A 26,522-nucleotide genomic window follows, 5' to 3' on the forward strand; every position below is an offset into this window, starting at 1 on the left:
CCTTCTGACTTCGGTAAGGGTCCAATGATGTTTATCTGTAATTGTATCAGTGGAACATGACCCCTCTGGACCTATTCAGGTGACACCAGTGGTCCCCGAGGGTGTTCCTTGGAACATACTGCACATTGCTCACAGGCTGCAAGTACCTCTGAATAGGACACAGGCAAGTCCCAAGCCTTAACCGTAGCCCACATATTTTTCTGTCCTGCATGGAGCAGGTGCTGGTGGAGTCACTACATCAAATCATCTGCAGGTGCAGTCTCCAACCATTGTACCGTTGCAAACATATCTGCCTCATCATTCCCAGGATAGGCTAGAGGGGCATGCCCCATGACATGATATACTGTCACCTGCTTCTGGTGTCCTATTTCCCATAAGTCCTGCCACATGGCCTGACCTCATAGTGGATGGTGCATTGTATCCACTGGTTAATGTGCCAAGTAGCAATCCAAAGGATCAGTCCACAGTAGCTCAGCTGTCAGTACAGTTCACCAGAGGTGAAGGTTCATTATGGACAACTAGCAAAACAGCTCTTAATTCTGCCCATTGGCTGCTTTGGCCTGTACTCATGTCCATCCAAATAGTCTCAGTGGCCGGATGGAAGGCTATAGCCATCCATTGGGCAGGTTGGCTTCTGCTGGGACCATCAGTATACCAGGCATCCTCGAGGATGAGCACCCCCCCTCCTGCTAGGGACTGACTTCAGGTTCTGCCTCCTGAGCCCAAGTTGCATCTGACTCTAAGGTCGCATAGGTGACTGGACCCAAGACTTCCACTTCCTGCAGTTCTGCCCTCAATGGGCTAGTGCTAAAAGCACAGCATTGTTGCAGGTAGGCACCCCACTTGTCCAGGGTGGACATTTTGGCCATACTACTACATAGTTTGGTTGCTCAATCTCTCACCCATCCAGCAATAGGTTATGTTTTCTTGACTGTAACTGTTGTTGTGGTTGTAATACACTCAGTGGCCAGGAGGGCGGCATACACAGCTGCCAGCTGCTTCTCCACCAATGAGTAATGAACTTCAGCACCTTTTCACAATTGAGACCAAACTGGATGCTTTCTACACAATGGAATTAAATGCTCAGTGTAGCAGAAGTCTGCTGTGTATCTAATTTTTTCATGAATATTTTCAGAGTACTGATAATCACTTTCACAAAGAATATTGCCAAGGTGCGCTGCTTGGTTGAAGGGTAAGAAATGTATATATTCATTTAAAATATTATGATGATAATTTTAGTTAAAGGAGGAGGATGGTTGTAATTTTATGACTGCTTTAATGCAATTGGCTCCACTTAAGGGAGATGACATGTGGAAATCTGATGAGGAAAGATGTGCAGACTGCTTCCCCAGTAATTGGATTTAAGCAACAATAACACTGGGCATTGTCAAATTCTTTACAGCTTTTTATATAATGTCTCCTTCCTTCTTTCTGGAAAAAAGTAGACATTTTAGAACATTATGACCTTATGCAACAGCAAAAAAGAAAATTAAAAATTATTTCACTTAAGTGCATCTGTTTTTGAATCAAGAATATGCTAACATATATGCAACTTTTAACTGCCTAATTTCTCAACCTCACATTCTCATTTTAGACATGAAGAAACAAAGACCTAGGGAAATAAAGTAACTTATGTTGGTGAAATGTTTTTAAATATATATGTTTGCTCACTTATAGTTTGCATTGGGTGTGGGGGACAGGCTGTAAGCAGGCAGGGTGGTTATAGTCTAAGACTTAGTTTTAAGACTAAGCTTTTCCCCACACCCTAAACTGATTGCATGATGTGGGGTGGTGCACTCTCATGAGGAATTCCATTATGCCTCAGATAAGTGACTTTGTATCGTAGACTTCCTTGTTTGTATATTGGATTAAAGGCTTTGATTTCTACACTATAAAATGGGAGTAGACCAGGAGCTTGCTCTTGCTTGGTTCCTGAGATTAGCATTAGAGGATAGCAGAGAAAGGAGAACAGAGAAAGGCCACGTGGAGGAGGCCAGGAGAAGCAGCCAAGATGGTGGAGTGCTGAGGGAGAAGCCAATTTGTGCAGAGTTTGTGCAGAGAGAAGGAGATGGGGAACAGAGATGAATAAGTCTGGTGAGCTAAAAATCTTTAATTCTAGAAAACTCAGATAAGTCAGTAGCTTTGTGAGTGCTGAATGAGTGGGTTTTGTAGCCCACTGTGTATATTTCTTGCCCACTGTGTACAAGATAGGATTAAAGCTAATAGCTCACCAGTTCTGGGCTCCATTGTTTCATTACTGTCTGTCCAAATCTAATGCAAACCTGCTTGGGCCAGGTGGCTGTGATGGTGGCCATAACTACTGGCTTTACATTTACCTATAGATATATAATAAATTGAAGGCAGAAATTAGACCAAGTTTGGAACTCCTGATTTTGCCTCTTGTATGGCCAAAGAGAAAAGGGTCTGAGAAGTAGACGCAGGGAGAAGAACAGAGGTCAAAGGAAGAGAAGGTGCTATGTTCTGAATGTTTCTGTCCCCTTAAATTTCATGTGCTGAAATCCTAAGCCCCAAATGTGATAGTATTTAAACATGGGGCCTCTGGCAAGTAATTATACCAAAAAGGTGAAGTCCTAGTGAATGAGATTAGTGCCTTTACAAAGGAGACCCCACAGAGCTCAACAGTCTTGTGTGCCCCATTAGGATAAATGAGAAGTTTGCAGCTTGGAGAAGAGCCCTCAATTGGCCAAGCTCCTAGACTTTCCCTCACCAGAAATGAGAGTGTTACATTTCTGTTTTTGAGAAGCTCCAAGTCTGTGGTATTTTGCTATTACAACAAAAACAGATGAATTAAAACAGAGGGCTTCAGGACACAAGGGGCAGTTATCCTGGTAAATCACATAAGTTGCTAAAAGAGCACAATTTTGAAGATTTGGAGTTGAACTAGATCACCTTCATGCCAGCAAGCACTGAAGAAATGATAGTTGATGCAATGCGAATGGTCCTTGGCATGTTGGAGTGGCATAAGTTGTGAAAAGTCTTCACAGTGACAAACTAGAATGGTATGCCAAGAAAGAGAAAATGCTGATGCGTACAGTGTATCAGATAATTAATAAATATTTGAGAATTAGTAAACATGAGGATTCTAGAACTGAATGAATATCGCTGTGGGCAACAAACACTTTAAAGATGTAAATAAAATAAAAGGTTGAGATGAATAATTTTTAACCAAAGATTAAGGTCAGTGGGTCTCTACCATCACATAAAGAGATTCTCATCTATACAGGAGAGAAGAAAATGCTGAGGGTAAGGCCCAATGAGAAGTCCTATATTCAAACTGAACACATCTGCTATGACAAAAACAGGGCTTTTATTGGACAAGAATGGACTTTGGGACAACCAGAAGTAGTCAGATTTTAGAAGGTCTTCAGTCAATTAGGGTTCCACCAGAAAGAGCAGACCTGCCTGACTAGGCCATGGCACAGTGAATAGAGCATCAGTCTGGGACACTGAGGACCCAGGTTCGAAAGCCCAATGTCACCAGCTTGAGCACAGGCTCATCTGGCTTGAGCATAGGACCATAGACATGATCTTATGGTTGCTGACTTGAGCCCAAAGGTCCTGGCTTGAAGCCCAAGTTCGCTGGCTGGCTTGAGCCCAAGGTCACTAACTGGCTTAAGCAAGGGATCACTCACTCTGCTGTAGCACCTGGTCAAGGCACATATGAGAAAGCAATCAACAAATAAATAAGGTGTTGCAACTATGAGTTGATGCTTCTCATCTCTCTCCCTTCCTGTCTGTCCCTTCCCCTCTCTCTCTGTCTCTCACTGGAAAAAAAAGAGCAGACCTGTAGGATAAACATACATACATCATTTTGTGTGTGATTTATTATAAGGAACTGGTTTTTTCAGCTGTGGAGGCTGACTAAGAAAGTCTAAAATCTCCCCATGTGGCACTGTCAGGAGGGGCAGGCGGGAAACACAGGCAGGGACTGGAACTGCTGTACACAGAGTGAATTTTTTCCTCAGGAAAATCTTAGTTCTGCTTATAAAGCCTCTCGGCTTATTTCAATGAGGCCCTCCAGATTATTCAAAAATAATCTCCTGAAAATCAACTCCTTATAGATGTTAATCACATCTACAGAACACTTTCACAGCAAGGTCTTGAGGCGTGTTTGATGGAGAACAGGGTTGGCAGCCTGGCATGGATGATACATAAACTGGCCCTCCCAGGCCAGGAGCAGGAAACGGCTCTGCAGCAGCTTCCAGCCATGCTCTTCACACTCATTAGACCACGGTCTCTGTACAGGAATCAAGGTACAGTGTACATAGAACATCTATGGTCACATGAGGTTGCAATTTAGGAGTTATCTATACAGAGAGAAAGCATCATGTGGAGTTTATGTTGTGGCCCAACAGAAGAATTACAGCATAGATTTTATACTAAAAATAAGGTCACTATACATGTTTTAGAAATAGCTCATGGTGTATCACTGACCTTTGTTAGAGATGGAATCTATGACCATAAGACAAGTGACTATGTGACCAGAACCATCATCACATTGAATCTGTCAGATTCTCCAAGAAATAATGTCAAGTGGACCCAACAGAATCAATGTTGATATGCACATGGTGTTGTAATGTACCCGTACCTCACTTCCATGGATTTACATAGAGGCACCCAGTCCAGATAAATTTTGAAGGAGGAGATTTATTAAATATATCGGCTGCATATGACTGACACGGGGCATTGCAGACCCAAATCATGCATGCCAAATACATCTTAGAGGCTGATTATATATTCTTGATCACATACAGGCTGGGGGGGGAATGATATCATGGCACAATTACTAACAAGCTTTCAACGTTTGTTTAGGGGATCCACAAAAACATTAAAACTTTCAAAGTAATATAATCAAAGACATTTACAAATCTTTTAGTGTCTATCTCCCCTTCTTTGCCTAGAGGTATGTTACTCTCAGGATTCTAGGAAGGGAGGAAGAGCCAAAATCAATGTAGCGTGGTATGTAAATTGTTGAAAGGGAGAAGAAGTTCCTCAGACAACCTTTATTCTATAGTTAAAACTAAATAATCCATTGTTCTTGTAAAGTCAGGAAGCTTCTACATTCTTTTACCTCTGCTCCTCAAGGAAAAGATGTGACAGAAAACCTGACCTTTCTTCCTAAAATATCAATATTAATTTTGCAACTTTTTGGTACCTTACCACAATGGTACATCCAGGGTCAGAACTATGCAGAATCAGAGGGCACAAATAAGCTTCACAAATGTGTGTACTACACCCCCCCTGTCATCCATTACTATTTCACTAGCACTTCTCTCTCTCTCTCTCTCTCTCTCTCTCTCTCTCTCTTCCTGCTCATATTTATAGCCAATTGAGTGGTATTAGAGCAATTTTTAATAGGAACTATGGAGAAGCTAAATGGCTGAGCTTGATTCACTAATGGGGAAGCTTAATACAGAAGTAGAAATGAAAAAAATGAACTGTGTCTGAACTTCAGCCCAACTCAGGAGTGAGCAGAAAAGGTAAAAGTGAAGGGGAATCCTCAAACATCTGTAATAGTTATCTATTGCTGCATAATGATACCACTACAATCTTCTTTGCTTTAAGCAAAATATATTTATCACAGTTTCTGTGAACATATCAGGACACAGCTTTCTGGAGGCCCACGTTTGTGGTTTCACAGGTGTAACTTATGCCTACAGTCTCACCTGAGGCTCAGTGGGTACAGGACCCATTTCTAAGCTCACATGGAATTACATAGAATTCAGTCTCTTGTCAGCTACTAAATTGAGGGCCTGGTTTCCCAGTGGCAATTGGCCAGAGGCTGCCTTTAGTAACTTGTCACTTATCCTTTTCTATAGGGAGCCTGTACCATGAAAGCTTGTTCCTTTCAAGTTAGCAAAAGGGAGAGTCCTATTAAAATGATCATTACAATCTCATATAAAATAACCATGTACATTTAACCATACACATCTCATTACATTTGTAGTATTCTACTGGTTAGAAGCAAGTGGCAGAGTCAAGTCCTCTACAGGGTTTACTAGGTTCACCCTAAAATCCATGTTTTTCCAGAACGTAAGAATATTACCTCATTTGGCAATAAGGTTGCTATGGATGTAAATAGTTAAGTTAATGTCATACTCAAGAACTAGAGGTCCTTATTTTAATAACACCAGTATCTCTATAAGAGAAGAAGAAATGCAAAGACACAGACTTGTATGGAGAGTGTTCCTGACCATGGAGAAAGAGAGTAGTGAGGTGTCTCTGAGCCAAGGAACATAATGGATTGCAGGAAACATCAGAAACTGAAAGAGAGGAATAAACTAAATTCTCCTCTTGCATCTTTAGAAAGAACATGGCCCTCCTGACACTTTGATTTCATACCTCTGGGTTCCAGAACAATGAGAAAATAAATTTTTATTTTTAAGCCACACAATTTGTCATATATATATATGCCTGGAAACAGATGCATCTCATACTTGAGGGGAAGAAATGACACAATGGCATGGGTTCTAGGAGTTGAGGACTATAATAAACTGTCAGTTACAGTTTACCCTTTTTCTTCCAGTGATCCACATTTCTCTCACATGCTCACCACACTGTCTCTGTATTATTCTTGGATTCAATGTTTAGGAGCACTGCTTCACTTTCAGTTTATTTAGACAAGCAAATAATCTTTTAGTTCAAGTTAGCTTAATTGATTGCATGCAAGAGGTGGAGGTAGACAGGGAATGCATTAACAGTTTTGAGATAAAATTGACTGATAAAGAACCCAGATAAACAACAGGAGGTACCAGGTCCTCCCATATTTACTCTCCAGAAAAAAATTTCAAGAAAAAATTTGCAGGCCAGAGGTACAATATATGATATTTAAAGTGAAAACAGAAAAAAAACAAACAAAAAACTAACAACCTAGAAGATTTTAATTCTACCTAGAAAAAAAGCTGTCCTTCAGAACTAAAGGAGATAGGAAGAGCTTTTGAGACAGGCAGAAGACGGAGGCGTTCAAGGAGAAGAGCAGTCAAGATGACCCTGAACTCAACTTCTTCCACAAATGCTTCAAAATTGCAGCTGAAGTAAATAGAACAACCATGACTGAGAACCACCTGCAAAATAGCATAACAGAATTCATGTAACTAAAGATGTAAAGAAGAAGCCACATTGAGATGGGTAGGAAAGGCAGAGATGCAGTCTGGGAAAGTTTCATGATGTGGCAGTTCCTAAGCAGGAGAAAAATTCTGGCTCCAGAAAGGGTCTGATCTTACTCCAGAGTTCCCATCCTGAGTTTCCTGTGCTTCCTGTACCAGAAAGACAAGTTTTCACAAGATCTGGTTTTGAACACCAGTGGAAACCATATCTGAGTTTGATGAAGAGTTGGAGATAACAATACCCTACTTAGAGGGTCTGCATGCAAACTCACTTGCTCCAAGCTCCAAGGCAAAAGCAGCATTTCAAAAAGCAACTGTATATATTTGGAGAAATTAAATTGACTAGTTAAGGGTGAGGATTAGAGAAGCAGGGATCAGTGAAAATTCTCTCAAGGGATATAAGTTCTGGTAGCCATTGCTTCTTTTTTGAGCTCTCCCTTTTTCTTATTTTATTTTTTTTTTATTATTAAGTGAGAGGTGGGGAGGCAGAAAGACAGACTCCCACATGCACCCTGACTGGGATCCACCTGGCAAGCTCCATACCGAGCAATGCTCTGCCCATCTGGAATCATTGTCCCATTGCTTGGCATCTGAGCTATTTTAGTGCCTGAGGGGAGGTCATGGAGCCATCCTCAGAACCTGGGACCAACTTGTTCTAATGAATTGAGCCATGGCTGCAAGAGGGGAAGAGAGAGAGAAAGAGAAGGAGAGGGTAAAGGGATGAGAAGCAGATGTCATTTCTCCTGTGTGCCCTGACCAGGAATTGATCCCGGCACTTCTATACACCAAGCTCATCCTTTCCTTAGCTGGCTCAGTGTGGTTAAGTATAAATTCATCACTTTTTTTAACCTGGCTAACAGTGTTAGCCACGCTCCAGGACTTTTTGAGCCCCAATCCACCTAATCAGTTCACCCATCTGGAGATTCTTCTATCAGGAGCTCCATACCTTCCACTCAAACCCATAGCTGACCTCAGCTTATAATACAGCCTTTACCAAAGGTTTTCAAAATCTGCATGAGTAACAACCTCTATAAAAGTGTGCACTGTTTTTTTTCTCAATACTTCAGAAAGAGAATTCACACAGCCACAAAGGATTAAGTAACTTGACTGATTTCTCGACTATAAATGGCAGAACAAGATTTTGATCTCAGCATTATCTAGCTTTCTAGTTCACATTTTCCCTCAATGATATGAGTGGCAGGCTTCCAGTTCCATGCCAAGTACCTTGAAAAAGCGAAGAGATGGATCATACACAAGGGTCTTAGGACTCCAGGAGTTAGTACTCCAGCAGAGTGCTCAATTTGCTGGAGCACTGAATAGGAGGAGAAGGGAGCAGCTGCAAGGCATTTGGCTCAATTTAAAGTGCTAAATTTTGAATGGGAAGAAAAGTAGCTGCCCTAGATTCCCCTGAAGAACAGTGAGCTGTCAGGTGCTGACATTGCATCAAACAAAAGGTCTCAGTTATCTCCCTGCAGGGATCTGATATTTTGTTACTTAGCTTTTATGCTCAAGTCTCAAAGAAGGCTTCCTTGAGGATAGCCAAAGAAATGTCTAGCATGGAAGGTCAGTTCCACAAAACAAACTGCAGTAATTAAGAAATGAACATTTTAAGGGGAAGAAAGATGGTGACAGAGTAGGCAGATGTTTCAACTGCCAGGTCCCAGGACCAAATTGAATTACAACTTAATTTAAAAACAATCATCTTGAAAAACCAACTTTGGACTAAACTAAGAGGAATCTATAACCAAGGATCACCAAAGAAGCCACACCGAGACTGGTAAGTAAGGCGGAGATGCAGAAAGGACTGCCCCACTTGCAGGAGTGAGCAGCAGCCCAGAGGGCCTCTCACAGTGGGGTGGGTTGCCCTGAGAGGTGTAGGTCCTCAGCCCCAGGACCTAAGCCCCAGCCTGGAGCCCCAGAGCCTAGAAGAGGCACCCAGACAGTATTTAGCTATGAAAGAGCTGGGGTTTCTGTCCACGAGAAAGAGACATACCTCTCAGAAGCAGACTCCGTTTTAGAGGGCCCATGCAGAAAACCTCATTCACAGCTACTTACCCAGGGCTCTGGCAGGGGAGAGCTAAGAGGACTGGAGTTGCATGAGCAGAGTGTAAAGTTAGAGGCCCAGGGAGAGACACTGGGGGATGGCCACTGGAAATCCTGTGCTGAGTAATTCTCCAGTACTGCAGTCGCTATACTTTTTGGGTAGAGCAGTCCCCTGTGAGTGGCATCAGTATGGGGAAAAGTAGCTGCTCCATCCTCAGGAGTCTCTCCTGCCACAGGAATGGCAGCAGGTCATTCTGAGAGGCCTGGAAGCAGGGGGCACATCAGTGACTCAGTTTTCTGGTGTTGAGACCGGAGCTCCCCCCACACTCTCCCAAGTCTATGACTGCAAGGCACTTGGCTCAATTAAATTTTGAATTGGAAGAAAAGTAGCTGCCCTATATTCCCCTGAAGAACAGTAAGCTTCCACCTCACGAGAGACTCACCTGAAATTGTCTAGAGAGGGGGCTAACCACACCTCTGGGTCTCAAATGCCAAACCCATAGGACTCCTGGGGCCACACCCTACTGAGGTCTGTGAAAAAAGTCTGGACAGACTGACACCTGGGGCCAAAGAGTAAAGTCACAACCACCATCCTTCCTAATCGCTGAATTGCCACAGGCTCTAGACTCTAGCAGAGGTTTTTTCAGTGGCTAAACCCAACAAGCAGCCAGCAGACAGGCTGCAGGAGGTGAGACTCAGGGAAACTAGGCTGTTTGAGCAGACTTTCCTTCAGGCCCGGAGTGGGTAAAAGCCAGCCTAGGTATCCAGCTGGTAATTTCATTTACACCTGGGCCCAGCAAAGGCAGCCACAAACTCTGAATTGCTTATAGCTCTAAGAAGGTTGCTGAGTGCCAGTCATGGGCAGTGTCTCCCACCAGTCTGTGCTGGGTTTCTGCTTGGCAGGCCAAGGGCTAGCACTTCCAGGGGCCAGCTGTGGCAAGCATTGTTTCAGGATCTAACAACCCTTGCTAGAATGGTATCCAAAGGAAATTTTCTCACACCGGCCACACTGAGGTGAGTTTCATTCTTAGTAATCAGGATCGGCACAGTGGCACATGTGCATTGGATAGGGTGGAGATTCACAGTCAGCCAACTGGGCACTGGATATTCTTTCCTGCTAGGCTAGATTCCAAAGAGGAGAGGGCGAGAGACTTGGAGCATGGACATTTAAAGTATGGGTTTCTGTGAGTCTATTGTTGGATCTGGTTTAGGAGCTTAGCATCCTTCAGGAGGAGCACAGTCAGCCCCAGGAGAGTACTCTCTCAGTCTCCCTTCCTAAGACTGGAGTCTCAAGAGCAGAAAGAACTTCTATAGAGGGGACTGACAACCACACTCAGTCTGAACAAAGTCACTACTCACCTTGTTGGGAAGAAATAAAATTTGAGTAGCCAGCAGTGACTGAGGGATCAAGCTCTGAAGTAGGACCCACATTCCCTATGCTGATATCCTTTCTAAAAGACTCTTGAAGTAGGGGATCTCACAAACATTTTATTCACAACCTCAGCTGCCCTAACCCACAACCTATAGAGAGGTTGGTTGGGTGAGGCCAATCTGAGCACACACTACAGTTTTAATACAGAAGTCTCTGTGGGAAGACCATGCAGCTGCACGAGGAGGAGCAGCAGCTAAAAAGTGGAGATAAATTTTATGGAGCTTGGGGCTTTTACAGAGCTGTGTCATCTCTAAACAGGACGAAGCTGATCCTGTACAAATGTTAACCCCTCCCACAGCACCCAGACACAGAAACTGCAGACACAACAGTAAAAAGTGCAGTAGTTGCAGTCTGGTAGCCCACAATGGGTGACAAACAACAACTAACACTAATGCAAGAAGAACTAAAGCCAAAACTACTGGTAGTGGGTGGCAGACAGCATCAACCCAGGTAGACTCAATCCAGTTGAGCAGGTAGACTCAACTACCTACACAAACAGCTCACCCAAAGGTGGAGTCTAGCAGGCACCAGATAGTGTGGAGAATTAATACACCCACCAGGACAGACATCACACAGCGTGTAATGCATATAATCAAGGTTGACCCTTAGAGCTAGCCAGCCTGAAGGGATAAATATACCCACGAAAAGACTAACTGCATATATTACTCACATACAACAAGAGGAAAAATAGCATTTCTAGAACAAGGGAAACAAGTGGCCTGAAGGGCAGTACCCGAGAGTCCATCTAATTCATAAAGACCACACAAAAATTTCAAAGTTAGACAATGCTACCTAATACACAAACAAAATGAGCATACAGAAAAATACAACCTAAATGAATCAACAAGAGAAATCCCCAGAAAAAGAACTGAATGAGATGGATGTAATAAAAAAAAAACAGATGCAGAGTTTAAAATAATGATTTTTAGGATGTTCAAGGATCTTAGAGGAACAATGGATGGACATAATGAGCACCTAAATAGATAGGAAGCATCAAAAAGGACATAAAAATCATAAAAAAACCACCCAGAAATGACAATACAATATCAGAAATGAAGACTGCAATAGAAGAAATTAATAACAAGCTGGATGAAGCAGAGGAACAAATCAGTGGTTTAGAGCAGTGGTCCCAAACCCAGGGTCACAGACCAGCACCAGTCCATGGGCCATTTGGTTCTGGTCCACAAAGAAATAATAAATAACTTACATAATTTCCACTTTATTTATATTTAAGTCTGAAAGAGGTTTTATTTTTTTAAAAATGACCAGATTCCCTCTGTTACATCCATCTAAGAATCTCTCTTGATGCTTGTCTCCATCATGTGATACATTTATCCGTCTCACCCTAAAGGCCAGTCCGTGAATATGTTTTCTGACATTAAACCGGTTCATGGCCCAAAAAAGGTTGGGGACCACTGGTTTAGAGGACAAGATAAATGAAAGCACAGAAGCAGAGCAGCAAAAAGAAAAGAGGCTTAAAAAGACTGAGAAAACTCTAAGAGAGCTCCGTGACAACATGAAGAGAAACAACATCTGCATCATAGGAGTTCCTGAAGAAGAGAAAGAACAAGAACTAAAGAAGCTCTTTGAAGAAATTATAGATGAAAAATTTCCTAAACTGATGCAGGAAAAAGTCAGACAAGTTCAAGAAGCAGAAAGAGTTTCATTAAAGAACAACCCAAGTAGACCTACAGCAAGAAACTTCATAATTAAACTGTCAAATTTAAGAGACAAAGAAAAAATACTAAAACCTACAAAGGAAAAGAAGTTAATTACCTACAGAGGAACCCCCATAAGGATGACATCTGACTTCTCAACAGAAACACTTGAGGCCAGAAGGGAATGGCAAGAAATATTCAAAGTGATGCAAAGCAAGAATCTACAAGAAGACTCCTCTATCTAGCAAGGCTATCATTTAAAATTGAAGGAGAAATAAAAAGCTTCTCAGATAAAAAAAAAACCCTCAAGGAATTCATTAAAACCAACCATTACTGCAAGAAATGTTAAGGAGCCTACTGTAAAACCACAAAGGAAAAAAAACGAGAAAAAGAGAATTGAAGATTTAAAGAATAAAATGGCAATAAACAACTACATATTAATAATAACCCTAAATGTAAATGTATTAAATGCTCCAATTTAAAGACATAGGGCAGTGGTATGCATAAGAAAACAGAAACTATACATATGCTGTCTATAAGAGACATACCTCAGAACAAAAGATACATATAGACTAAAAGTGAAGGAATTAAAAAACGTATTTCACCCAAGTGGAAATAAAAAAAAGCTAGGGTACCAATACTTATATCTGACAAAATGGACTTTAAAACAAAGGTTATAGTAAGGGATAAAGAAGGTCATTACATAATGATAAAGGGAGAAATGCAACAGGAGGATATAACCATTATAAATATCTATGTGCCCAATATAGGAGCACCTAGATATATAACACAGATTTTGATGGACATAAAGGGTGAGATCAACAGCGATACTATGATAGAAGGGCATTTAATTACCCCACTCAAATCAATGATTAGATCATACAGACAGAAAATTAACAAAGAAACAGTGGCCTTAAATGACATACTTGACTGACTGGATTTAATACATATCTTCAGAATCATTCACCTCAAAGCAGTAGAATAATACAGTCTTTTCAAGTGCTCATGGTACATTCTCTAAAATAGACCACATGTTAGGAAACAAAATGAGTCTTAATAAATTTAAGAAAATTGAAAACATATCAAGCATCTTCTCTGATCACAATGGCATAAAACCAGAAATCAACAACAATAGAAAAACTAAAAAACATTCAAACAGTTGAAGGCTAACTTGCATGTCATTTAAAAAAGTGAGTTAACAATGAGATCAAGAAAAAAGAAAAAAAATTAAAACAAATGAAAATGAACATACAACTGAAAATTTATGGGACACAGCAAAAGCAGTCCTGAGAGGAAAGTTCATAGCATTACAGAAATACCTTAAAAAGCAAGATAAAGTTCAAATAAACAACTTAACACTGCATCTAAAAGAACTAGAAAAAACAACAAATAAAACTTAAAGGAAGTAGAAGGAAGGAAATAATCAAGATCAGAGTTGAAATAAATGTCATAGAGACAAAAGAAAACAATACAAAAGATCAATGAAACCAAGAGCTGGTTATTTGAAAATGTAAACAAGATTGATGAACATTTAACCAGACTCACTAAGAAAAAAACAAGAAAAGACTCAAATAAATAAAATTAGAAATGAAAGTGGACAAGTAGCAAATGACACCACAGAAATACAGAGGATTGAAAGAAAATACTATGAAAATAAGTATGCCAAAAAATTAGACAAAATCTAGGCAAAGTGGATAAATTCCTAGAAACATATATCTTCCAAAATAATATGGAAGAATCAGAAAACCTAAACAGAGCAATTACAAGTAAAGTTGAAACAGTTATCAAAAAACTCTCAGCAAACTAAAGTCCTGGAACAGATGGCTTCACAGGCAAATTCTACCAAATATTCAAAGAAGAATTAATACCTATCCTTCTCAAGCTATTTTAAAAAATTCAAGAGGAATAAAGACTTTCAAGTTCCATTTTGGAGGCAAGCATAATTCTCATTCCAAAACCAGGTAAAGACACTACAAAGAAAAAAAACCATAGGCCTATATCCCTGATGAACTTAGATACTAAAATTCTCAACAAAATATTATCAAACCAGATCAAGCAATACATGAAAAACATCATACATCATGATCAAGTGGGATTTATTCTTGAGAGGCAAGGCTGATACAATATTTGCAAATCAATCATGTGATTTATTACATAATCAAAAGGAAGGATAAAAATTACATGATAATATTAATAAATGCAGAAAAAGCATTTAATATAATCCAGCACCCATTAATGATCAAAAATCTCAGCAAAGTGGGAATACAGGGAACATACCTCAATATGATAAAGCCCACCTATGACAAACCCACAGCCAACATCATACTCAATGGGCAAAAATTAAAAGCAATCCCCTTAAGATCAGGAACAAGGCAGGGGTGCCCCCTTTTACCACTCTTATTCAACATAGTTCTGAAAATCCTAGCCACAGCATTCAGACAAGAAGAATAAAATTCAATGAACAACAAAGGTGTCGCAACAAAAAACTAATGATTGATGCTTCTCATTTCTTTTCATTCCTATCTGTCTGTCCCTATCTATCCTTCTCTTTGACTCTCCCTCTGTCTCTAAATAAAAGAAGAAATTAAAGACATTCAAATTGGAAAAGAAGAAGTAAAACTATCATTATTTGCTGATGACATGACACTGTACATAGAAAACCCTAAAGTCTCAGTCAAAAACTATTAGACTTGATAAATGAATTTGGCAAGGTGGCAAGATATAAAATTAATATTCAGATATCAGTGGCATTTTTAGACACCAGCAATAAACTGTCTGAAATAAAAATTAAGAAAATAATCCTCTTCACTATTGCAACAACAAAAAAGAATAAATTACCTAAGGTTAAATTTAATCAAAGACTTATACTCAAAAAATTATAAAACATTAGTAAAAGAAATCAAGAAAGATACAAACAAGTGGAAGCATATACCATGTTCATGGATAGAAAGAAAAAACATCATTAAAATGTTTATATATATATTTAATCTTATTTTTATTAATTTTAATGCAGTGACATTGATAAATCAGGGTACATATGTTCCAAGAAAACATCTCCAGATTATTTTGTCCTTTGATTATGCTGCATACCCCTCACTCAAAGAACAATCGTCCTTCTATCTGGTTTTCTTTGTGCCCTTACCCTCCCCCCCACTCCCTCCCTCTCCTTCCTCACCCCTTCCCTACCCCTCCACCCCACTCCCTGTTACCATCACATTCTTGTCCATGTCTCTGAGTCTCATTTTTAAAATGTTTATATTACCCAAAGAAATCTATAAATTTAATGCAATTCCCTTTATTTTCCAATGGCATACTTCCGCAATATAGAACACATATTCCAAAAACTTATATGGAACCAAAATCAGCACAAATAGCCTCAGCAATCTTGAAAATGAAGAATAAAGTGGGACATATCACACTTCCTGATATCAATTTATACTACACAGGTATTATCTTCAAAACAGCTTGGTACTGGCATAAAAACAGGCATAAAGATCAATAGAACCAAACAGATAACCCAGAAACTAACCCTAGGCCTTTATGGCCAATTGAAATTTGAAAACGGAGGTAAGAACATATAATGGAGTAAAGACATTACTCTTTAATAAATAGTGTTGGGAAAATTGGGCAGGTACATGCAAAAAATAAATTAAACTAGACCACCAACTTACACCATTCACAGAAATAAACGGAAAGTGGATAAAAGACTTAAATATAAGTTGTGAAACCATAAACATCTTGAAAGAAAACATAGGCAGTAAACTCTCCCATATCTCTTGTAACAATATTTTTGCTGATTTATCTCCATTGGCAAGTGAAATAAAGTACAAGATGAACAAATGGAACTATATCAAACTAAAACGATTTTGCATAACAAAAGACACTATGAACAAAATAAAAAGACAACCCACACAATGGAAAAACATATTTGCCAATATATCTGATAAGGGGTTAATAACAAAAATTAAAAAAATAACTTTTAAAACTTTACACCAGGAAGGTAAAAAAATCCAATTAAAAATGCAATAGAACTGAAAAGACACTTCTCCAAAGAGGACATACAAATAACCAATAAGCATATGAAAAAAGGTTCAGTGTCACTAATCATCAGAGAAATGCAAATTAAAATCATATTGAGATACCACCTCACATGAGAATGGTGCTCATTAACAAAAAAAAAAACACACATAATAAATGCTGACAAGGTGTGGAGAAAAGAGCACCCTCTAGCACTGCTGGTGGGAATGCCGACTTTTGCAGCCACTGTGAAGAACTCTATGGGATTTCCTAAAAAAAATTAAGAATGGAACTGCCTTTTGACTCAGCTATCCCACTTTTAGGAATATATCCTAAGAATATCAAATCTTGATTCAAAAAAAGAAATGCACCCCCATATTTATTGCAGCATTGTTTACAATAACCAAGATCTGAAAACAGCTGAAGTATCAGTCAGTGGATGAGTGGATTAAAAAGCAGTATTACATATACACAATGGAATACTACATGGCTGTGAAAAATAAGAAAATCTTACCTTTTGCAATGGCATGGATATACCTGAAGATTATTATGCTAAATGAAATAAGCCAGGCAGAGAAATAAAAATATCATATGATATTACTTATATGTGGAATCTAATGAACAAAGTGAACTGAGAAATGGAATAGAGGCAGAGGCACAGTAATAGGACGCAGAGGGACAGCTGTCAGAGGGAAGGGAGATGAGGGGATGGGATCAGAGAAAGTTAAAGGGATTAGTGAAACTATATATTCATAACACAGAGATATAGATAATAGGACAGCAAATCCTAAAGGGAAGAGGGGAGGGAGTTAGAAGGAGGGGGGCAAAGGGAGTGTAAGAAGGAACACAGGGGTGGGGGTGAGGGAGGTATGTTTAGTGGGACACTTGAATCCATGTTAACACAATAAATTAAAAATTAATCAAATTTTAAAAAGATTTAAAAAATTTTTTTAAATGAACATGTTTTGAGAACTCTAAAATAAATTTTCCATGGTAATAATACTTTGTATTGAACAGGCTCTCTCTTCAACCTTGACCTGTGCAGTGACATTCAGTTTCATATTTTCAACCGTGTCCTTGGTGGCCCCGTATGTAACAGCAATAATATCTTCTGACACAGAAAACCAAGTCAAAGCAAAGTCATCATCCAAGTTTACCTTCCCACCTACAGCTTATTAACATTAATAATGTCATTCATTTTTTACTGTATGCCTAACACTTTAAAAACACTCTTACCTCTCTCCTTCAAGATAATCACTAGGTTCTAGTGAATTTTTAATTCTTCTTAGTCCTTTGTATTAACCATACTATTTTTTTAGTTCACACCCACATAGGCACACATTCAGATTATAACTATTTTTCTAATAAGACCTATTCCTTTTACTTTATTTTTATTATTATATTTTTTTAAGTGAGAGGAGGGGAGATAGACCGATTCCCACATGTTCCCTAACCAGAATTGTAAAGCCAGTAGCCACAGCCACCATCACAGCTGTCCAGCCCATGCAGGTTTGCATTTGATTCAGACAGATGGTAATGAAACAACAGAGTCAAGAACTGGTGGGCTATTACCTTTACTCCTAGTTTGCACCTGGCAGGCAAGAAATACACAGTGGGAAAACATTTCACTTTCCATTCAGGGCTCCCAAAATCACTGACTTGTCTAGTTTCCTAGAACCAAAGGTTTCTACCTCATCAGCCTTATTCAACTCGCTAAATCCAATGGCCAGGGCTACTATCACAGCTGCCTAGCCCATGCAGGTTCACATTGAATTCAGACAGTCAGTAAAGAAACAACAGAGCCAAAAACTGGTGGACCATCATCTTTAATCCTAGCTTGCACCTGGCAGGCAAGTGAAAACACACTGGGCTCCAAAACCCACTCACATTCAGTGCTCACAAAGCCACTGACTTATCCGAGTTTCCTAGAATCAAAGGTTTCTAGCTCACCAACTATTCACCTCTGTTCCCCATCTCCTTCCTTCTCCCTGCACAAACTCTGCACAAACCGGCTTTTCCTTCAGCACTCCACCATCTTGGCTGCTTCTCCAGGCCTCCTCCACATGGCCTTTCTGTAAGGTTGGTGGATAATGGGGGATGGTCACATGGGGAACACAGACCCGCAAACTTTGGCTAGGACTGCCCACAACCAAGCACACCAAAAAAGGCTTCACAGGAACTGTTTGGAAAAAAGCGACCGTCTACCAGCCAGTGGGATTTCACCACATCATGTTAGCTCGACTTCCCTAAAGGGACTCCCTTTAAATATCTCCCATGCGGTTTAATCCATGCAACTTCCCTGGCCTCCATCTTACCTCCGGGCCAGGGAACCTTGCCGAGCAGGATGCACACTCTGTACTCAATAAAGCCTTTTGTTTTTACACACTTTGTGGCTCTGAGCCCCCTTTCTTCCTTCTCCGTGGTAAAATATACCTTACACTTTCTCTACTCTCTGCTCTGCTCTCTCTGCTCTCTAATGCTAATCTCAGGAACTGAGAGAAAGCTCCCGTTCTGTCCCCACTTTATAATGTAGATTTATAACCTTTAATCCAATATACAAAATAGGGAAGTCTCTACACAAAGTCACTTCTCTGAGGCATGATGGGATTGTACCACCCCACATCAAAAAGGGTGGGATAGTCTTAGTCCTAAAACCAACCCCTAGGCTACAAGGATCCTGCCTGCCCACAGCCTACCCCCAACACACATTAATATCACCTGGGCAACAGGCTTCCATGTGGGCAGCGCCATCTTTAACAAAGTGAGCATAATATATTTTATCTGCCCAACAACCTCTGTTCCCCATCTCCTTCTCTCTGCACAAACTGGCTTCTCCTTCAACACTCTGCCATCTTGGCTGCTTCTCTGCAATGCTAATTTCAGGAACTGAGAGTGAAAGCCCCTAGTCTGTCTCATTTTATAGTGTAGAAATCAAAACCTTTAAGCCAATATGCAAATAAGGAAGTCTCTGATACAAAGTGACTTATCTGAGGCATAAATGGAATTCCTTATAAGAGTGCACCACTCCATATCATGCAACAGTCAAGGGTGTGGGAAAAAGCTTAGTGTTGAAAAGATTTTAGGATTAAAAGGGTCATAAGACTAAGCCTTAGGCTATAAGGACCCTGCCTGCTTACAGCCTGTCCCCCACATCCAAAGCAAATATTAGTGAGCAAACATATATATCATATTTGCAAACTTATTTGATCCACAAGGATTCACTCAACAACCCCTATCTGGGGCCATTGTGTAAATTAACCAAGCTATCCTCTGTGCCTGAGGCCAACAATCCAACCAACCCAGCCACTAGCTGCAGAAGGGGAAGAGGGGAAGAGAGAAAGAAGGGGGAGAGGGATGGAAAGAGAAGCAATGGTCACTTCTCTTTTGTGCCCTGACTGGGAATCAAACTGGAAACAACTGCATGCTGAGTCAACACTCTATCTACTGAGACAACCAGCCAGGGCATTCCATTCATTTCAATATATCTTACTCAGTTTTCAAAAATAATTGATTTAAAATTATCTTTTGTAAAGAAAGGAAAAATAGTAACATCATCAAATAGATCATGTGGATATCATTACCTTATCACATAATTTGACCAGAAGGGACATCTCCCCAGTCATATTATGAGAAAACAAAAACATTAGACACACCCAGATTGAGAGAATTTCTGCGGGATACTTGGCCAATACTTCTTAAAACTGTCAAGGTCATGAAAAGCATGTAAACCATGTGACACTGCCACAGACCAGAGGAAATGCAGGAGGTATGACAACTGAATGCATTGTGGTACCTTAGATTTAACCTTGGAATAGAAAAAGGAGATTGATGAAAACATTAGTGAAATCCAAATCTTTATTTTAGTTATTAGTCACTTACCACTGCTGATTTCTTGTCACAGAGACAATGACTTCTCAGAGACCACATGGCATGCACAGAGGGACCAGGGGAGACCACCTCACAATCCCCTACTCAAGTTTTATGAGACGACCTCAACCCCTAGTTCTTAAAGGTATTTATTGATACACACAAAATAGAAGCAGGACAAGAATGAGCAAGTTAGGAAACAGAAAAGAGAATGAGGAAGTCAAGAAGAGAATTTTAGAGTAGATAAAAAGGTAAGGCAATAGCTCTAATGTCCCTACCTATTAATTAATCTGAATTGCTAATTCTACCCCTATTGTGCTTCATTCAGCACAGTACTGAGTTCAGTATTTTCATCAGTAAAGCCACTGTGGCTTTTGCCTCAGGGCACCGACCTCTGTTCTCTGTTCCTACTCAGGGCCTCTACAATTTCTTAGCTTTGACAAATGAACCAAGTGACAAAAGATGATAATGGGGAAAACTAGGTGAGAAAATTATAGAACCTCTCTATATGCTATTTATAACATTTTTGTGAATCTAAAGTTATTCCAAAATTAAAAGTTTATTTTTATTTTTTTAATATAAGTAACATATTTTTTTCTATTTTTTTCTTATTTTTATTAATTTTAATGCAGTGACATTGATAAAACAGGGTACATATGTTCCAAGAAAACATCTCCAGATTATTTTGACTTTTAATTATGCTGCATAATTGTATCCTGTCACCTTCGATCTGGTTTTCTTTGTGCCCCTACCTTCCCCCACCCTCTCCTTCTCCTTCCTTGCCCCCTACCCACCCCTCCACCTCACTCCCTGTTACAATCACACACTTGTCCATGTCTCTGAGTCTCATTTTTATGTCCCATCTATGCATGGGTTCATATAGTTCTTAGTTTTTTCTGATTTACTTATTTCACTCCATATAATGTTATCAAGGTCCATCCATGTTATTGTAAATGATCCGATGTCATCATTTATTATGGCTGAGTAGTATTTCATAGTATATATGTACTAAAGCTTTTTAATCCACTCGTCCTCTGACGGACAATTGGGCTGTTTCCAGATCTTCGCTATTGTGAACAATGCTGCTATAAACGTGGGGGTGCATTTCTCCTTCTGGAACCCTTCTATGGTGTCTTTGGGGTATATTCCTAAAAGTGGGATGGCTGGGTCAAAAGGCAGTTCGATTTTCAATTTTTTGAGGAATCACCAAACTGTTTTCCACAGAGGCTGCACCAGTCTGCATTCCCACCAGCACAGTAGGAGGGTTCCCCTTTCTCCACATTCTCGCAAGCACTTAGTCTGTGTTGTTTTGTTGATGAGTGCCATTCTGACTGGTGAGAGATGATATCTCATTGTGGTTTTAATTTGCATTTCTCTAATGATTAGTGATGTTGAGCATATTTTCATATGCCTATTGGCCATCTGTATGTCCTCTTTGGAGAAGTATCTATTCATTTCTTTTGCCCATATTTTGATTGGATTGTTTGTCTTTTTTGTGTTGAGATTTACAAGTTCTTTATAAATTTTGGTTATTAACCCCTTATCAGACATACTATCAAATATGTTCTCCCATTGTGTAGTTTGTCTTTTTTATTCTGTTCTTAATGTCTTTGGCTGTGCAAAAGCTTTTTAGTTTGACATAGTCCCATTTGTTTATCCTGTATTTTATTTCTCTTGCCTGTGGAGATAAATCAGCAAATATATCCCTGCAAGAGATGTCAGAGAGCTTACTGCCTATGTTTTCTTGTAAAATGCTTATGGTTTCACGCCTTACATTTAAGTCTTTTATCCATTTTGAGTTTATTTTTGTGAATGGTGTAAGTTGATGGTCTAATTTCAATTTTTTTCAGGTAGCTGTCCAATTTTCCGAACACCATTTATTAAAGAGGCTGTCTTTACTCCATTGTATTTCCTTACCTCCTTTGTCAAATATCAGTTGTCCATAGATCCGTGGGTTTATTTCTGGGTACTCTGTTCTGTTTCATTGATCCATGTGCCTCTTCTTATGCCAGTATCAAGCTGTTTTGAGTATAATGGCTTGTAGTCTAGCTTGATATCAGGAAGTGTGATACCTCCCCCTTTATTCTTCCTTTTTAAGATTGCTGAGGCTAATCGTCTTCTCTTTTGCTTCCATATAAATTTTTGGAATACGTGATCTATATCTTTAAAGCATGTCATTGGTATTGCACTGAATTTATAAATTGCTTTGGGTAATATAGACATTTTAATGATGTTTATTCTTCCTAACCATGAGCATGGTATGTGCTTCCACTTGTTTGTATCTTCCTTGATTTCTTTTAACAATGTTTTATAATTTTCCAAGTATAAGTCATAAGTCTCCTTGGTTAGAGGTAGTCCTAGGTATTTTATTTTTTTGGTTGTAATAGTGGAGGGGATTGTTTCCTTAATTTCTATTTCTGACTGTTTATTGTTGGTGTATAAAAATACCTCTGATTTCTGAGTATTAATTATATATTCTTCCACTTTGCTGAATTCATTTATCAGGTCCAGAAATTTTTTGACTGAGACTTTAGGATTTTCTATATACAATATCATATCATTTGCAAATAATGATAGCTTTACTTCTTCTTTCCCAACTTGAATGCCTTTTATTTCTTCTTGTCTGATTGCTGTGGCTAGGACTTCCAGAACTATGTTGAATAAGAGTGGTAAAAAGGGGCACCATTGTCTTGCTCCTGATCTTAAGAGAATTTCTTTTAATTTTCTTCCATTGAGATTGATGTTGGCTGTGGGTTTCTCATAGATGGCTTTTATCATGTTGAGGTATGTTTCCTGTATTCCCACTTTTTTGAGAGTCTTGATCATGAATGGGTGCTGGATTTTTTCAAAAGCTTTTTCTGCACCTATTAAATTTATCATGTGGTTTTTCTCCTTTCTTTTGTTTATGTGATGAAACACATCAATTGATTTGCAAATATTCTACCAGCCTTGCCTCCCCAGAATAAATCCCACTTCATCATGGTGTATAATCTTTTCCATATATTGCTGAGTCTGGTTTGCTAATATTTTGTTGAAGATTTTACCATCTATATTCATCAGGAATATTGGCCTATAATTTTCTTTCTTTGTGTTGTCTTTGCCTGGTTTTGGAATCAGAATTATGCTCGCCTCATAAAAGGAGCTTGGAAGTCTTCCTTCCTTATGAATTTTTTGAAATAGCTTGAGAAGGATAGGAGTTAGTTCTTCTTTGAATATTTGGTAGAATTCACTTGTGAAGCCATCAGACCCAGGAATTTTCTTTATTGGGAGTTTTTTGATTACTGTTTTGATCACATTTGGTGTAATCGGTCTGTTTAGGTTTTCTGATTCTTTCAGATTGATTTTTGGAAAATTGTATGCTTCATGGAATTTGTCCATTTCATCTAGGTTGTCTAGTTTTTTGGCATACAGTTCTTCATAGTATTTTCTTACAATATTTTGTATTTCTGCTATGTCAGTTGTTATTTCTCCACTCTCATTTCTAATTTTATTTATTTGAGTCCTCTCTCTCTTTTTCTTGGTGAGTCTAGTTAAAGGTTTATCAATCTTGTTTACCTTTTCAAAGACCCAGCTCCTATTTTCATTTATCCTCTGTATTGTTTCTTTAGTCTCTATGTCATTTATTTCTGCTCTGATCTTTATTATTTCCTTCCTTCTACTACATTTGGGCTTTACTTGCTGTTGTTTTGCTAGTTCTTTTAGATGCAGGGTTAAGTTGTTTATTTGAGCTTTTTTTAGCTTCTTAAAGTGTGCCTGTAGTGCTATGAACTTTCCTCTCAGTACTGCTTTTGCTGTTTCCCATAAATTTTGAGTTGTTTATGCTCATTATCATACATTTCTAGGAATTTTTTTATTTCTTCTTTGATCTCATTCTTAATCCATTTGTTATTTAACAACCTGCTATTTAGTTTCCATGTGTTTTAGAATTTTTGAGCTTTCCTGTTGTTGATTTCTAGTTTCATGCGATTGTGGTCAAAGAAAGTGCTTGATATATCAATCTTCTTAAATTTGTTGAGACCACTTTTGTGCCTTAACATGTGGTCTATCCTAGAGAATGTACCATGAGCACTTGAAAAGAATGTATATTCTGCTGCTTTAAGGTAAAAGGTTCTGAAGAGATCTATTAAATCAAGTTGATCTACTGTGTTCTTTAAGTCTGCTGTTTCTGTGTTAATTTTCTTTCTTGAGGATCTATCTAGTGATGTTAGTGGGGTATTAAAATCTCCTACTATTATAATGTTGCTGTTGATCTTGCTCTTTATAGCCATCAAAGTCTGCTTTATATACTTAGGTGCTCCTATATTAGGTGCGTAGATATTTATAATAGTTATATCTTCCTGTTGAATTGCTCCCTTTATCATTATGTAGTGGCTTTCTTTATCTCTTACTATATTCTTTGTTTTAAAGTCCATTTTGTGATAAAAGTATTGCTACCCCAACTTTTTTTTCATTTCCATGTGCATAAAATGTTTTTTCCATCCTTTTACCTTCAATCTATGTGCATCTTTTGTTTTAAGGTGTATCTCTTGTAGACAGCATATATACGGGTCCTGTTTTTTTATTCATGCAGCTACCCTATGTCTTTTGATTGGATCATTTAATCCATTTACATTTAAGGTTATTATTGATATGAAATTGTTTATTGCCATTTTATTTTTTAAAGCTGTATTTCTCTTTTGCTATATTATTTTCACGCTTTGATCTGTTTATACTAAGCCCTTTAACATTGCCTGCAGCATTAGTTTGATTGTAATGAATTCTTTGAGTTTTTTTTTTTTTTTTTGTCTGGGAAACATTTTGTTTCTCCTTCAATTTTAAATGATAACCTTGCTGGATAAAATAGTCTTGGTTGTAGGTTCTTGTTCTGCATTACTTTGAATATTTCTTGTCATTCCCTTCTCGCCTCAAGTGTTTCTGTTGAGAAGTCTGATGTCATCCTTATGGGGGCTCCTTTGTAGGTGATATCCTTTTTTTCTCTTGCAGCTTTTAATATTTTCTCTTTATCACTTAGCTTTGGTATTTTAATTATGATGTGTCTTGGTGTAGGTTTCTTTGGGTTTCTCTTTAGTGGAGTTCTCTGTGCTTCTTGAACTTGTGCAAGTTTCTCCTGCATTAATTTAGGGAAGTTTTCAGCTATGATGTGATTGAACAAAGTCTCTATCCCTTGTTCTTTCTCTTCTTCTTCAGGAACCTGTATAATGCAGATGTTATTTCTCTTTATGTTGTCACAGAGCTCTCTAAGAGTTTCCTCAGACTTTTAAAGTCTCTTTTCTTTTTTCTTCTCTGCTTTTATGCCTTCATTCCAGTTGTCCCATAACTTGCTGATTCAATCTTCAGTTCTATCCATCCTATTTTTAATTTCTTTCATTTTGGTCTTCATTTCTGATATTGTATTTGTCATCTCCAACTGATTCTTTTTTAATATCTTTTTTTATACATGGTATTTCTTTATTTTGGTGTTCATGGTGACCATGCATTGTTGTTCTAAGATCCCTAAGCATCCTTACAATCATTATTTTGAACTCTGCATCCAGAAGTTAGATTATTTCCATATCACCCAGTTCATCTCCTGAAGGTTTCTCTTGTTTTTTCATTTGGATTGCACTTCTTTTCTTCTCATTATGTCTGTGTGTTTGGGTATTTTCTTTGCAGAGCTGGTTGAGTCTAAGCTTGGTGTTGTCTGCCTCCATTTTTTACTCGTGTTGTTTTGAAGCCTTCTTGGGTTGGTATCAGCTATTATTTGTAATCCACTTTTGTATTTGGGCTGCTTTGAAGTCTTGATTTTTTTGTTTTCTTAATAGGTGATTGTCTTGTTTGCTGATCTCTGCAGTGGGCTTATTTGAAACTGTATCCAGGAATGCAGTGGGTGTGACCTGAGGTTCTCAAATCCTCTTCTGCCAGTTAATCTCTTTGGGAGTGGGTTGCTTTCTCAGCTTCAGTAGGGGGAGGTGTATCTCAGATCTCCATGGAGACCTGAGTTACTTATCCTCCTCCCCACTTCTTGTTTTCAGCTGTGTCTTGTTGCACTGATTGGAGCTGGAGAGATGTGTGTATCATTGTGACCTGGAAGTACTTTTGTATTTTGCTTTGTGGAAGGATAAGCCCCTCCCCCATTTATGGCCACCTCCAGCTTTGAATGAGTCACCTTTTCAGGTCATCACCATTATTCCTCTCCCCCTTACCATCTGTCTCTCTTTCTCTCCGTTCTTTTTGGAATACAAGCGGGCCCTTTCAACACACCTCATTCCTTGGTCACCAGGCAGGTGGCTGTGAGCAGTACTTATTACTCTTTTTTTTAGATTGAGAGCCCAGCCTCACCCCCCCCCCTCTGTTCCAGTAAGCAGGTGAGATTAAGGCACTCCCTATCAGGTTTTTGTG

Source organism: Saccopteryx bilineata, chromosome 5, assembly GCF_036850765.1.
Source record: "Saccopteryx bilineata isolate mSacBil1 chromosome 5, mSacBil1_pri_phased_curated, whole genome shotgun sequence".
Classification (NCBI taxonomy): Eukaryota; Metazoa; Chordata; class Mammalia; order Chiroptera; family Emballonuridae; genus Saccopteryx; species Saccopteryx bilineata.